At 42.2% G+C, this 14,492-nt stretch overlaps 1 protein-coding gene across 2 annotated transcripts in view; it reads left to right on the top strand.

Annotated features, from left to right (window-relative positions):
• Positions 1 to 5,856: 5,856 nt before the first annotated feature.
• LOC136858211 (very long chain fatty acid elongase AAEL008004) overlaps positions 5,857 to 14,492 on the top strand; it is a 301,631-nt gene continuing 292,995 nt past the window's right edge. For both annotated transcript variants that reach the window (XM_067137592.2, XM_067137591.2), the window contains exon 1: positions 5,857 to 6,264. The gene's annotated coding sequence lies outside the window, so the exon portion shown is untranslated. The remainder of the gene's footprint in view (positions 6,265 to 14,492) is intronic.

Below are 14,492 nucleotides of genomic sequence, written 5' to 3'. Positions count from 1 at the left end.
TATCTGATGATGAGATAGTTGCCTCGATCTAGAAAGTCAATAATGACGGTGGGAACGATTCATCGCACTGAACACGCGTCACCACGTAATCTGCAGGCCTTCGGGCTGAGCAACAGTCGCTTGTTTGGCCAGAGCCGACCAAGGAAGGGGGGGGGGGGGGGGCAAGAATGAAGATTTCGGAAAAATACAGGGAACAGGAACCGTGAGTTGATTCTACGGAAAATTCCTTCAAACTTATGTGTTGGATGTACGATCTAATTCACCATCCAATTCCAGGAGTGCTCATCCAGCCAGGGAGCCATGTAACGGGTAACCTATCCTGAACTGCGCATTCTCTGTCAACAGTGAATCAAAATAACGATGTACTTGGGAATGCGCCGCGGAAAGCATGAAAATATTCCTTCCCACTTTTAAAAACTGAGGACTGTCTTCTAATAACAACAGGCGAAAGAATGTAAAATTGTGGTTCATAACATTTTAGAATAGGCTATTCAAGGATTTCACTTTCTGCCTTGTTCTGACCTGTTTTCTGCTGAGACCTTGTATTTACAGTATGTTCTAGCTTGAGGTTTTAATAGTACGTCAGTGCCTACGTGGACTGATGAATTAGACGCATAAAATCTGTCACTGAAATGCTTATAGAATTATTTGACTCCGTAGGTAGTGCGAGGAGTTTGTAAACTCTTATCAGCGTAGAGTACAGGAAGGAGAGAACTATCTTCCACGACGTAGTTTTAAATAATTTAGTGGAGAAAAAAAACTGCTAACGTTGTCCATTTGCGGTGACACGCTGATCAGGTCCACAAATGCTTGTTCTTCTATATCTGTCGAAGTCCAAGAAAGCAACCCAGAAAATCCAGAAAAATAAAACAACCGTTTCCATGAACGAACTCACTTCTGACCAACTGACAGCGTCATGTAGCAAGATTATGATGTGTACATTTTGCACGTCTCTCGAGGATGGATTAGCTGAGGTTTTTTGAGCTTCTCTTTGCTATGTTTTGTTGCTCTTTATAAAAGTCGATCTTGGTGAACTTGTTGCGCGTTCAATGTGTTGTCCTTTCCTGGTCGATGAGAATTATTTGCAAGCTCAATTGTGAAGTTCTCTCAGTGAACAACAAGTGAGAGGGATGTAACTCCCGATGGCTCCGAAACTGAGAGAGTGCATTGGCTACAATTGCGGCTGTAGGTGCATTTGGTATTGTTTCCACTTCCTTATGTTAATATCCACATTTTTTATCTTTCCTATCCAATCTCCTATGATCATCTCTTGCTCTCGTTCGATCCTCATAGTATTAGATTTAGGACGCCCAGGACGTCTTTGCACGCTATTCGATGATAAGGTGTTTCGTCTTGCGGAAGCTCTTCACCAGCGCGTGCCGGCCGACCCCCAAGGCCGTGATCAACATGAAGGCAACGCTCTTCTTTGGGCCCTGTCCGCTTGGCCGTCCTCTGACCGCGGACAACGGCAGTTCTTATACACCCGAGCTTCCTTAGTGTATGTAGCTCTTACACGGGGCTGGACCTACGCAGTTCAACTAGATTCGGCTACGGGAGACGACATCCTGAATCTCCCGCCGGGGTTCCAGTTCCAGACTCCCACCAGGGCACCCACGGTCCGTCGCGGCACGTCCCGTCGTGGCAGGGGCCGCGGCACTCGTGGAGCCCAGGTGGCGCCTGCAGGAGGAACAACTTGACGGCTTCGACCGGCGCTTCCCTGCCGCACCGGATTCGGAGCAGCAATCATATTTATCTTTGTGTGTTATAGTGTTTATTACTGTTCTCTTGGTGATTGCTATTTTGTTTATATTCTCTCTGTTGTTTTGATACTTGTGAGCCCCCTTTTCGGGCTGGAAAGAGGGGACAGTTCCTCAATATTTGTATAAATTGAATTAATAAAGAGCATTGAGAGTGGACCTCGCTTCCTTCGGCCCTTGTCCGGGAGGGGGGGAGAGTTCCATTTCCTCGCCGGCTCCCTCGGCCGCTGCGGCTCTCGCCAGTGCTTCCAATACACGCAGCGCCCGGATTCCTATATAAGGAACCCGGGTGCGGGAGCCTGCGGGAGCCTGCGGGAACCAGAGAACGCCATCTCGATGGACTCGGGGTGCGTGGCCCTGCTAGCGATTCTGGCGGGGCATCTTCTTCGTCTTCATCCTCGTCTTGCAGGTCATGGGAATCCTGGTCGGCGGGACGCTGTGGCGGTTGTAGCAGGTGCTGTTCAAGGCGACGCACCGTTTGGAGGAGTGCCTCCCAATCAATGTTAGTTGGAGCTCCCGGGTTGCCGGCGGTGTCGTCGTTGTCAGTATCAGACATACTGTGCTGCTGGGATCGGATCAAGTCTTCTAATTTGAGCTATTTAGACGTATATTGTTGAATACCTCAATATTCAATTATGTGGAGAAATCCGTTTTCTGAAGTAATGCATTCAATTGTTGTCGCGTGCGCTGAGTGGACCTCGAACCAGCCCTCAGATCCACGTAAAATCCCAGACCTGGCTGGGAATCGAGCCTGGTGCCTCCAAATAAGATGCAGGCTTGCTATTCCTAGATTTCAAGGCCAGCCATTCTTCGAAGGGTCCGTGTTATTTATGTTTCCATTCCCATTAGAGCTAAAAGTTAGAATTAGAGTTCAGTTAAAGCAAATATACCAGCAACAATCACCAGGGAATATAGCACTGATGTGCGCATGTTGACTCCAGTTGAACTTCCTGTCATAGCGAGGGAATCAGCGAACCTTGAACAACCGTTCCTAATCTCCCAGGAATGATCCCTGCGAGAGAAGCGGAAGAATAAGAATTGCTAATTAGGAGGTACTCGACAACTTCCGCCTCATGTCCGATCAGTGGCACTGCTGTAACTCTTTCTTTACGCAATATGGTAACCACGTGTATTCTTAACCATAAAAGAACCAAGCAGCCATAGTTGAATGACTTTATCACTGAATAGGAGATTCTTCATTTACTATTCTAGGAGTTATTGAGGTATAATTGCATGGAGTGAAGGATTCCCTAATATTCTTCCCCGTAGAACAATGACCATCACTACCACCACAAGTAAAATAATTTACAAACTGTAATGAACCATGTACTTCACTGCACTACGGTTATATCGATCACAGCTACACCAACCAAACCAAACCCCATGGCGTAACAGCCCCAAAGGGCCATGGCCTACGAAGCGACCGCTGCTCAGCCCGAAGGCCTGCAGATTACGAGGTGTCGTGTGGTCAGTACGACTGATACTCTCGGCCGTTATTTTTGGCTTTCTAGACCGGGGCCACCATCTCACCTTCAGATAGCTCATCAATTGTAATAATGTAGGCTAAGTGGACCTCGAACCAGCCCTCAGATCCAGGTAAAAATTCCTGATCTGGACGGGAATCGAACCCGGGGCCTCCGGGTAAGAGGCAGGCGGGCTACCCCTACACCGAAGGGCCGGCCACAGCTCCACACTGAGACTTATTTTGGAGGATAGCCGGAAAAATTGAGAAATAATGTTCAGGGATATTCTTATAAAGACGTCTGATAGTGTCTCATAAAGATTACTGTTGTGATTACTAAAACCAGCTGGCATAAATTATAATGTGATAGATTTTGAATTCAGTATACTAATAAATGGTTCTCGTCCTTCGATCAAATTATTTTTTAAAAGAAATGCCTTCAAGAATGCTGTTCAAAGTACCGATGTATACCTAAGTATGTATAGGGCCTATCTAAGCTTAAGAACTGGATATAAAGTTCAACATTATGAATCCTCTTAGGAAACATTATTATTTTCACAATTTACATTTTTCAGGGTAGCCTCCATGGCACAGGCAGCAACGCGCCGGCCTCTCATCGCTGGGTTCTGTGGTTCAAATCACGGTCACACCATGTGAGATTTGTGCTGAACAAAGCGGAGGTGGAACAGGATTTCTCGGGGTACTCCGGCATCTCTTGTCATCCCATTCCAGCAACACACTCCAGTATCATTTCATTTCATCTGTAAGTCATTAATCATTGCCCCAGAGGAGTGTGACAGGCTTCGGCAGCCGGCACGATTCCCATTCTCGCCGCTAGATGGTGGCTTGATTCATTCCATTCCTGACTCGGTCGAATAGCTGGGAACAGGCTGTGGAGTTTCATTTTACCGGGCGAGTTGGTCGTAGGGTTAGGGGCGCGCAGCTGCGAGTTTGCATCCGGGATATAGTTGGTTCGAACCCCACTGTCAGCAGACCTGAAGATGGTTTTCCGTGGTTTCCCATTTTCACACCAGACAAATGCTGGGGTTGTACCGTAATTAAGGCCACGACTGCTTCCTTCCCACTCCTAGGCCTTTCCTGCCCCATCGTCGCCATAAGATCTATCTGTGTCGGTGCGACGTTAAGCAAACCGTAAATAAAAACGTTCTTCGTTTATATTTTGTGAACAAATAAATTTTAATGCTCAGCACCCTGATGAATAAAATAATGCCCTTCGCAGAACTATTATCTATTCTGCTTACTATACAGAGATGGTGGTGGTTGGCGGTTAGTGTTGCTTTAAGAGGAAGCGCAACTGGGCAACAATCCTCTATTAACACTAAGCAGATGTCCGACTCGTTGGCTGAATGGTCAGCGTACTGGCCTTCGGTTCAGAGGGTCCCGGGTTCGATTCCCGGCCGGGTCGGGGATTTTAACCTTCATTGGTTAATTCCAATGGCCCGGGGTACGGGTGTTTGTGCTGTCCCCAACATCCCTGCAACTCACACACCACACATAACACTACCCTCCACCACAATAACACGCAGTTCTCTACACATGGCAGATGCCGCCCACCCTCATCGGAGGGTCTGCCTTACAAGGGCTGCACACGGCTAGAAATAGCCACACGAAAAAAAAACTAAACAGATGCAGAATGGAAGTGGTCTAACACTTCGAAGAATGAAGGTATCGAGAAAAGAAAGTGAAGGGCCACGAAGGGCGTGAACATGAAAGATTCCCTAGGCCTCGCGAACCTAATACCGTGGGGGGGGGGGTCGGAAAAGAACAAGAGTTGAAGAACGAAGAAGGTGAGGAGACTGACACAGGTAAGTGGCAGCAATGCCAGACTCAGCGAAGGGACCCATGCTCACCAACCCAATCTCCCATGATGAAAGACCCTCGCCAAGTATACAAATTTGGCTTCACGCGGTAAGCAAACAAAGGAGCCTGTAGTTTTATATTACTGTAGAACCACGGGACACTAGCTTTATGTGGAATCTGATCAACTGCGACAAGACTTTTCATCTCAACAATCCCATAAAGCATTGGTCGGTATTCAAACTTCAGTCTCGAGTAAGTAAAAATGTTATTGGCTTTTACGCCCCCATTAACTACATTTGCGGTTTTCGGAGACGCAGAAGTGTCGGAATTTAGTCCCGCAGGAGTTCTTTTACGTGCCAGTAAATCTATCGACACGAGGCTGACGTATTTGAGCACCTTCAAATACCACCGGACTGAGGCAGGATCGAACCTGCCGTCAGAAGGCCAGCACCTCAACCGTCTGAGCCATTCCGCTCACTTCTCGAGTAAGTGTTCTGGTACGCACAGCTATGAAAGTAGGTTGGTAAATCATTTGGCATGATAAACTTAGATGGAGAATGAGGACCCAGAAGAAGAAGAAGGTGAATTCCCGCTTCAGTAAACAAACACACGCTGAGGAAGAGAAAATCCCCCGGCCGCTGTCAGCTTTCAAGGTCACTGCGTCTCGCATTGCCGAAAGGAAGGTCCGGCGAGCGACTCTCTCCTCCCACTCGCTCCACTTCGCCCCACCACCTGAGCCGCAATTCTCCCACCAGCCACTTCTCGAGTCTATATATATTGGAAGAAACACGCTCACTAGGGTAAAAGTATCTTTTGTGAAAATACTTGGTGGCAATCCGCGTACTGGAAGACAAGGAAGTACAAGACAGCTTCAGAGTCGTCGGATTCCACTATAGTAGTTCACGGAAAAGATATCTAGTGTCATTTTCCAAACAATAATATTTCGTGTTTCTATTTTTGAAATTATTATTGTGCGATCAAAGTTGACCATTCTCTGTGAATTAAACATCTGTGTAGGACGTGCTCTAAAATAAACGATCTTATATCCAGTGAGAAAATAAAGACACGTTTAAAAACTTTCATATACAGAAGACATTATCTTAAAACTATAACTGAAATATTTAAGTGCTTTTTGTGTTTCATCAAGTGTCATTGTGAGAAAAGTTTGGAATAAGGATTCTCCTATTTGGTGTGTTGATAGTTTGCACCAGAAGATCAGCTGCGGTAAGTAGGAAAAGTTCGTACACAAAACAATGGAAATGGACTGAAACATTTGTTCAGCCCAGGCTTCCGAGTTTCATTAAATTAATCCTTGATAGTAATGTTTGGGCGGGTATATAGAAATAATAGTCGAGAGGTATTAGTCAGGAAGTAATAAAGCCTAAATTTCAAATGAAAACGTTGTGTGAATCTGTGCCTTTGTACCGGCCCCGGTGATAGGATCGTGTGAGTTAAACAGAGGTACGTACTGTAGGTTACGTAAGAAACTAAAGGCCCTGGTCATGGAAGGAAAGAGAAGCAGAGGGTAAATAATACTAGTTATTGTTATTAATTATGTTTTGACTGAGTAAATTATAGATATATGTATTCCTCCAGAAAATATAGTCGTGTACCTTTAGCATGTTTTTCGACGTCCACAGGGGGGTTCAAACATACGTCCTTCCGGGATAACAAATAGGCGTTTTTACCACCACAAGGAGGTATTCTCAATAATAATAATAATAATAATAATAATAATAATAATAATAATAATAATAATAATAATAATAATAATAATCTGAATGATAAAGAACCCCTTTACAGGGCAACTTTCCAGAACTATGGCATCTCCCAGAATAGGTATCCACTGAGAGGAATGTTAAAAACATATTATTATTATTATTATTATTATTATTATTATTATTATTATTATTATTATTATTATTATTATTATTATTATTATACCCGATATCTTGGCTGAATGGTCAGCGTACGGGCCTTTGGTTCAGAGGGCCCCGCCTTCGATTTCGGGGCGTGTCAGGGATTTTAATTGGTTAATTCCTCTAGCTCAGGTACTGGGCATGTGTGCCGTCTTCATCATAAGTTTTCTTTCTAGGTGGGGCCCCATCCTCACAGGAGCGAAGGATGCCCACGGGTGTCAGCTCGAATAACCTGCACCAGGTCCCACCGGAGGTCACACGCCACTAAATTTAATTTAATTATTTTAATTTTATTATTATTATTATTATTATTATTATTATTATTATTATTATTATTATTATTATTATTATTATTATTATTATTAATCAGCTAGTTTGCTGAATAGTCATTGTCGTGGTCGTTCATTGGTTCAGTGGTTCATGCTTTCAATTCCAGGACGGATCGTGGAGTTTAGTCGCGTCTGGCTTGGGGATTGGGGATTTGTGTTATCTCAGTGCACACCTCTTCGCACAAACACAAGATACACACACTACAATACTAACCACTACAGGAACGCGAAGTATGAAATGAGTAGCCCATTTGCAAAACCAGCTATGTGCATAAAATTACGAAAATGAGATAATGATATTCCATGTTGCTTTATGACACTGGCTTCTAATTATCTAAGTTTCAGGTTCCAAAACAAGCTATAATAGGTTTAAGTTTGACATCAAAAATGGCAAACGGTTCCAAAACCTACTACATGCATGGCATATACCGATGCAAAGACTGATAAATTTACAGGCCAATATTTACGTTTACAAAACCTGCTATTTTTCTTTCCATAAGAAGAGTATTGCACTCCTCTTTGTCAAAGAAAATTATAAAATGCATATTTCTATAGTAGATAGTTAAGTGAGTTGTACTGCATAGTGTAGAGATTAAGCTGTGAAATTCTGCTTGGAATTGTTTCCCTTGCTCGCCAATTTCTGCGAGTTCATTGTTGTGGCTGCAGCCTACAAGCTGACGGAATCGTAACACGTCTAGGATAAGATGCTCCTGCTGAGGATTGGAAAGCATATTCAGATGACATTCTTTAAAACCATGGACAATGGCATTTCCAATTTCAGGAAGCAAGGAGATTAACAGTTACGAGAAACGAAAGAAATAAATCTCTAATAGTTCGCGGAGAAGCCTTCTACAGTTCTGACATTGGTGCAGTAAAACGTTTGTGCGGGAAAGGGAAGAATTTTAAGATTGCTCACATCCCTGATATCCCAAGGGGTGTTGTTGTGAATTCGGCTAAGATCAGGGATATTAAGAGACCTTGTTCTTCACTTTGGGAAAGCATGAGGCAGTGATCCAGATTTGGAATTCTTAGTCGATGTCTTTGCAGAACAGGATCATGATACTCAAAGTCTGAATGAAGATGCAGATGATGATCAATGTGATGACACTTTGAACTTTGAACTAATGGAAGCTGATGAAACAGACATAGCCTAAACCCCTTATTTGGTTGTACTTTGATAGTATATTAACACACACAGAACTATTCTAAACTGTGAATGTCCTTTACCGTCATATATTTTTCATTCTACTCAATATGTTCTTCCATTACGTGAGTATGCATTGTAACGTACTCAGTACATAATTCCATGCATCAAAAGTGTGAGATTAAACTCCACCACTGCAATAATTGTAGCTGATTTTGCAAACTAAGGCACAATCAATATGGCTGCTACTGGAGTTACAATGCCTGCTATGTGAACAACACAGTTGCAAAACCTAATATACAGTATGCAAACAAAATAGATTAATAAATTGTTTTGTAATCATCAGATATTTCAGAACTTTGGTACACATATTACAATCATATTTACCTATAGTTTATAAAAAACAATCAGCCCTCTATCACATTTCTGCTTCGTTTTATTAGTTTTCCTGATTTCTCACAAATTTCTTATCATACACATAGGTGGTTTTGCAAATGAACTACTCACATAACCCTTCAATATAGGGTTGTCATCAGGAAACCGTAGAATAGGGACCAAGTCCATATATGCGAGACAGTTCTCACCCACGACTCGAATAGGGCGTGAGAAGAAGTGGCAGAAATATTTTTTATTACTATTGTTATAGTTATTGTAATTATTATTATTATTATTAGTAGTAGTAGTAGTAGTAGTAGTAGTATCATATCCGAGGATAAATTGATTATACAAGAGATAAGGATACAATTCTTCTGCTTGCCCTACAAGTACCTTCGCGTAGACTACAGTTACTTAACGATCAACGGGATGGTAAGAACATGAAATGGAAATTCGTAGCTCATAGAAACTCTAAATGACTCATATAATTAATCATATATTCTATTAAAACGTCGATAAATTAATGTCTGGTTTTTGTGATAAATTATCTTATAAATGTCGCAGTTTTTAGTGTATTTTTCAGAAAGAAATTTCGAGTGGCATTTAAACATATAGATCCTTATACTGTAAGTTATCTACAATAAGCCTATACCTGTACTTCAGTGTATTATTGCAACGACAATGCCCGAGAATATAATTAAATATTGGTATCATTACAGAAATGCATAAGGATTAAGTGAATGTTGAGTTTCCTAAAATAATTATTCTTATAAAAGTATTATACATGTACACTTTTCTCTTAAATCGATCATTCAAATAATAGTTCATGGCTAGTTTTTGTTTTCTCCGGGACCTTTCAACGTATTTTCAAACTAACTGAGGTACAAAGTTTAAAAGCTGTTCTCACAAAGGCATACAAGATCTAAAGTTCAGTTACTTCAGAGATACAGGATAAAGATGCACAATGGCTAAGAGGTATTCAATTAGGTGGAAGTTTAGTAAGCAGTTTAATTTATGTATGTATGTATGACCGAGCTCGATAGATGCAGTAGCTTAAATGCGGCCAGTAATCAGGAGATAGTGGTTCGAACCCCACTGTCGGCAGCCCTGAAAATGGTTTTCCGTGATTTCCCATTTTCACACCAGACAAATGCTGGGGCTTTATCTTACTTAAGACTACGGTCGCTTCCTTCCCACTCCTAGCCCTTTCCTATCCCATCGTCACCATAAAACCTATCTGTGTTGGAGCGACGTAAAGCTACTTGTAAAAAATAGTATTTATGTATGAACCTCAAGAACTACACGAACATTTTAAACAAGACGTAAACTGTAGTTTGGAATTTCTGGGATTACTACAGCAAGAACAGAAAACTTGTGATGAACCTGTCAATAGATGAATACGTTAAAAGTTGCAACTTTTCTAGATGAATATTGATTCATTTCACGTATAATTGACTTGTAATATGATCTTTGCAATATCCCACATTAAGTTTGTTAGAACACTGAAGTATTTTATTCATCTCTAAACATGCCAACTACTGAAATATGCAACAATTTTGGTAACATTTATTAGTGTCAAATATATTAGAGAGTTATCTTAGTTTTAATTAAAACAAACAAATGCGTAGTCATACGATTACTGCCCAGCGAGGTGCCCTGTAGATATCGTACCGGGCGAGTTGGCCGTGCGGTCAGGGGCGCGCAGCTGTGAGCTTGCACACGGGAGATAGTGGGTTCGAACCCCACTGTCGGCAGCCCTGAAAATTGTTTTCCGTGGTTTCCCATTTTCACACCAGGCAAATGCCGGGGCTGTACCTTAATTAAGGCCACGGCCGCATCCTTCCCTTGCTAGACCTTTCCTATCCCACCGTCGCCATGAGACCTATCTGTGTCGGTGCGACATAAAGCAAATAGCATCTTTTTAAAAGTAGATATTGTAGTGTACGTGGTGACGAAATTCCTTTGCTATATTCACCGTTGTACTCACGGGTCTTAAACGGTTAAACCCTTCAGGAAACCGTTCCACATAACGTAAGGGAAACGGAACTGCTCCATCAAAGGTGTCGACGAACACTGCTCTACACCACGGCTACTGAAGTCTCTTAAAAGTTGGCATAAGATATCGTAATAAGGTGGCTAAGTGTGCGCTGAGGCTAAGTGACATAGCATGTTAGATCAATCCTCAGATGTGTGTTACGAAGTGTGCTGCACTTATGTTAGGATTATGCCATTATCTCTCAAATGCGACTGTTGTTCTATTCGATACCTCCGAGTATTAAGAACTGCACTTTAGGAGATGACAGAAGTAACACGGCACGTGAAAAGAATGTTTGAAGCATCCGTCTGCAGAATTTCCTAAATAAAAATTTCAAAAACCCTTTCGAAAATATATAACTACTTAGAAATGGCTTTAGAAGATAACTTCACTTCAAACGGTCATCATGTTGAAATCCCGGCTTTTTTTTTTTTTTTTTTTTTTTTACAAGTTGCTTTACGTCGCACCGACACAGATAGGTCTTATGGCGACGATGGCATAGGAAAGGCCTAGGAGTTAGAAAGAAACGGCCGTGGCCTTAATTAAGGTACAGTCCCAGCATTTGCCTGGTGTGAAAATGGGAAACAACGGAAAACCATCTTCAGGGCTGCCGACAGTGGCATTCGAACCCACTATCTCCCGGATGAAAGCTCACAGCCGCGCGCCCCTCACCGCACGGCCAACTCGCCCAGTTATTTAATTGTTAGCTGTTAACTTTTGATTTCTACTGTTTTCAATCTATAACTAAAGCATTGGGCATTTCTGACATTTACCTCCCTCCCCCCAACAAGAAACCGGAAGGATGATGAGAATATTACACAAATTCGAACCAGTCAAAGAGTCTTAGGGGGATAATCTGCTAAGGAACATGATAATTATTTCCTCCGGTAGACGACCTTGTTAAATCAACTTGTAGACTAAGAGACAGCAAACATGAAAACTGCAAACAAATGTCCCACATTGGATGTTGTTACTTCTTAATCACAACTACATTCTGGTTCCTAGCGACTTCATGCCACTTTCGTGAGCTTTCCACGTAACGAGATGACACCGAAACATGACAGGCTATCTCTTTTTAGCTTCCTAACAGTGAAATGAACATTGTCCCCAAGCCGCCTGAAACGACAAATCAATTCGCTCTCTTGAAAGGTAGCAAAAGTTACCAAGTGAATACTGATTTACCTAATAACTCATGCATGCTAAGTTTTCTTCTTATTCTTTTCCTGGCCTTTTCCTCGGTTATTTGAGGTCGGCACTAATGTGAATTAAGCATATTTTCACACCCGGATGCCCTTCCTGGCACAACCCTATGTGGAGAAATGTATTTACTATTGCCTGTTTCTGGTGGTGGTTGGCAGCGTTATGTTTTATTTGCAAATGAAAATCTGCAATAAGACGATCACAAACACGCAGCCTCCGAGCTAGAGGAATTAACCAAACATGATTAAAATCCCGGGGCTCAATGAACCGAAGGCCACTACGCTGAATTTAGCGAAGGAGCCACAGTAACTCAAGGATGCCAGCTAAACAATTTAATTAACCTGGCGTTGGAGCTTGACAGTTGAGTGACATATTAATTTCTGGAGGCAAAGGCTGCCGGACGTAGACTATTCGCCTTGGTCTCAAGGTTACGATAGGCTAGTGGAAGTTGGGCCGTAGTGTAGGGATAGCGTGGCTACCTCTTACCGGAGGCATCCAAATTCAATTCCCTGCGAGTCCAACGATTTTAAATGTGGACTCAGGGCTTACTCGGCTTGCACTTAGCCTCGTGAAACCACCTCTTAGCTCTCTGATATAAGAGGCAGCGAACCCGGTCAAGGAAGCTAAACGATACACCTAGGGATGTTAACACGCTGACCAAGTGCAACTGCAGGCCATCTGACTGGGCAGCAATCTATTGGCAGGCTCAGGCCTCCAATGGGCTATATGTGCCACTGGTCTGTTTTGTTTCGTGGAATCATTTACCTTCCACTCCTCCAGATGTGTTCATGTCTTGCTTTCTTACTCACTTCTATTGTATAGTGAGTGAAATAAGATCATTTGTCTCCCCAGAAGAGAATGATACATTTCTAAATGTATCGAGTGCCAAATGCGTATCCTCTGAGTGAACCGACCTTGCCCTTCTGTCTCAGAAGATTATAACACTTTAATTTCATTTTTATGAAGCTAATAATTGCGTGCGCTGAAACTACACCGTACTCTTTGGTGATAACCATGCATAACTCGAAATATGTATTTCATGTTGCAGTTACAATGCAATGTAGGCTAACAATATTGAGAATTGTCCAGGCAAAACCAAAAATGTTCAAAAAATCAAACTTTGAACTAAGTATCGGTTCTGATAAAATATTATCGCTTGATTCCTTTCCTTAAATGAAATCTGATCAAAACCGATCACATCTTCCATACTGAATATATAAATATTCAGGTTTGAACTATATCAGACATGTTCTAGTGGTAGGCCCAAGAAATTGAGAGCACATCCTGAACCACCAGTTACAGGACGATTGTTTGTCACGTGACTTCCCACCTCCTCACAGCTCTTCCCCTACCCTAAACAGTCTGAGAAAAAAAGAACAGGTCCTGACAGCGTCTGAGCAAAAACATTACAGGTCCTGGTAGCGTCTGAGCAAAAGAAAACAAGCCATACGAGGTTTGAGTAAAACCAAATGTGTCCATTTTAAAACACGGATTTATTTAATTGTTACTGCTTTTTGGTCTGTTCTGGTTTTACAGAGAGCTTTCCTATGTCAATAACAATAATTTGAAAAGTGCCGCATACTAAAGTAGCTAACCAGTTGCTAATTTACGTTTTTCTTATCTGCTGAAAGTCTAGACCTAACGGATATGTTTAGTTTTGCCTGGACGATTCTCAATTAATATTGAATTACCTTATGTGATACTAGTTCCGGTGATCCTGAACTTTGAGAATGGGCCGAAAAACCACTCTAAAAACAGATTCAGATCAGGAATTCCATACTGAGTCCTTGCTGAAGAAATTAATATATCGTGTACATTTGTGATCGCACAGCTACAGTACTCACTCCATTGGCCATCCTTTACTATAGGAATGAGACACTTGAGAGTAGTAAAACACTCGATCACTCAGTTTACAAGGGTAACTAGGAGAATGTAGGGTATCAGACAGGAAAACGGGAAGAAACGGAATCCTAGCACAAATAAGTGGAAACAACACAACATCCAGCTCAGAAATACACGTTTAGAACTCCTTAGTTGTTCTCTCAGAAGTGTATATTCCAAGATATTGTCAGTTGAAGGCTCTAGAGGTTCCCCAAGGTGCTCTTGTCTTGGAGCGTGAGGTAGTGGAGATGAAACGCCTAAATGAGCCTAACATTGTCACCATTACTCGTGGCATGCTCCTCACTTTCATCTTTTCTTCACAGACTTGGTCGTCAAAGCGTCAAGTATGTATGATGTAACACCGTGGTTAGCTAGTTCAAGTCCCATTGGTGGAAAAAAGATTTTACAACCGGAATGTTGGCTGACAGGGTGATGGTGAACAATTTCTAATCTCTAGATTGCGTGTCAAAAGCCTGTACTGAATTCCAAATATCTCCGTAGTGTTCATTCGGAGTGAGAGAATATGACGCTGTTGATGGAGATTCGTCCGTCGGAAGGCGACGTTAAGC

The sequence above is a fragment of the Anabrus simplex genome, chromosome 1, assembly GCF_040414725.1.
Source record: "Anabrus simplex isolate iqAnaSimp1 chromosome 1, ASM4041472v1, whole genome shotgun sequence".
NCBI lineage: Eukaryota > Metazoa > Arthropoda > Insecta > Orthoptera > Tettigoniidae > Anabrus > Anabrus simplex.
The sequence above is the reverse complement of the archived record's forward strand: the minus strand, read 5'-3'. Positions and strand labels throughout refer to the sequence as shown.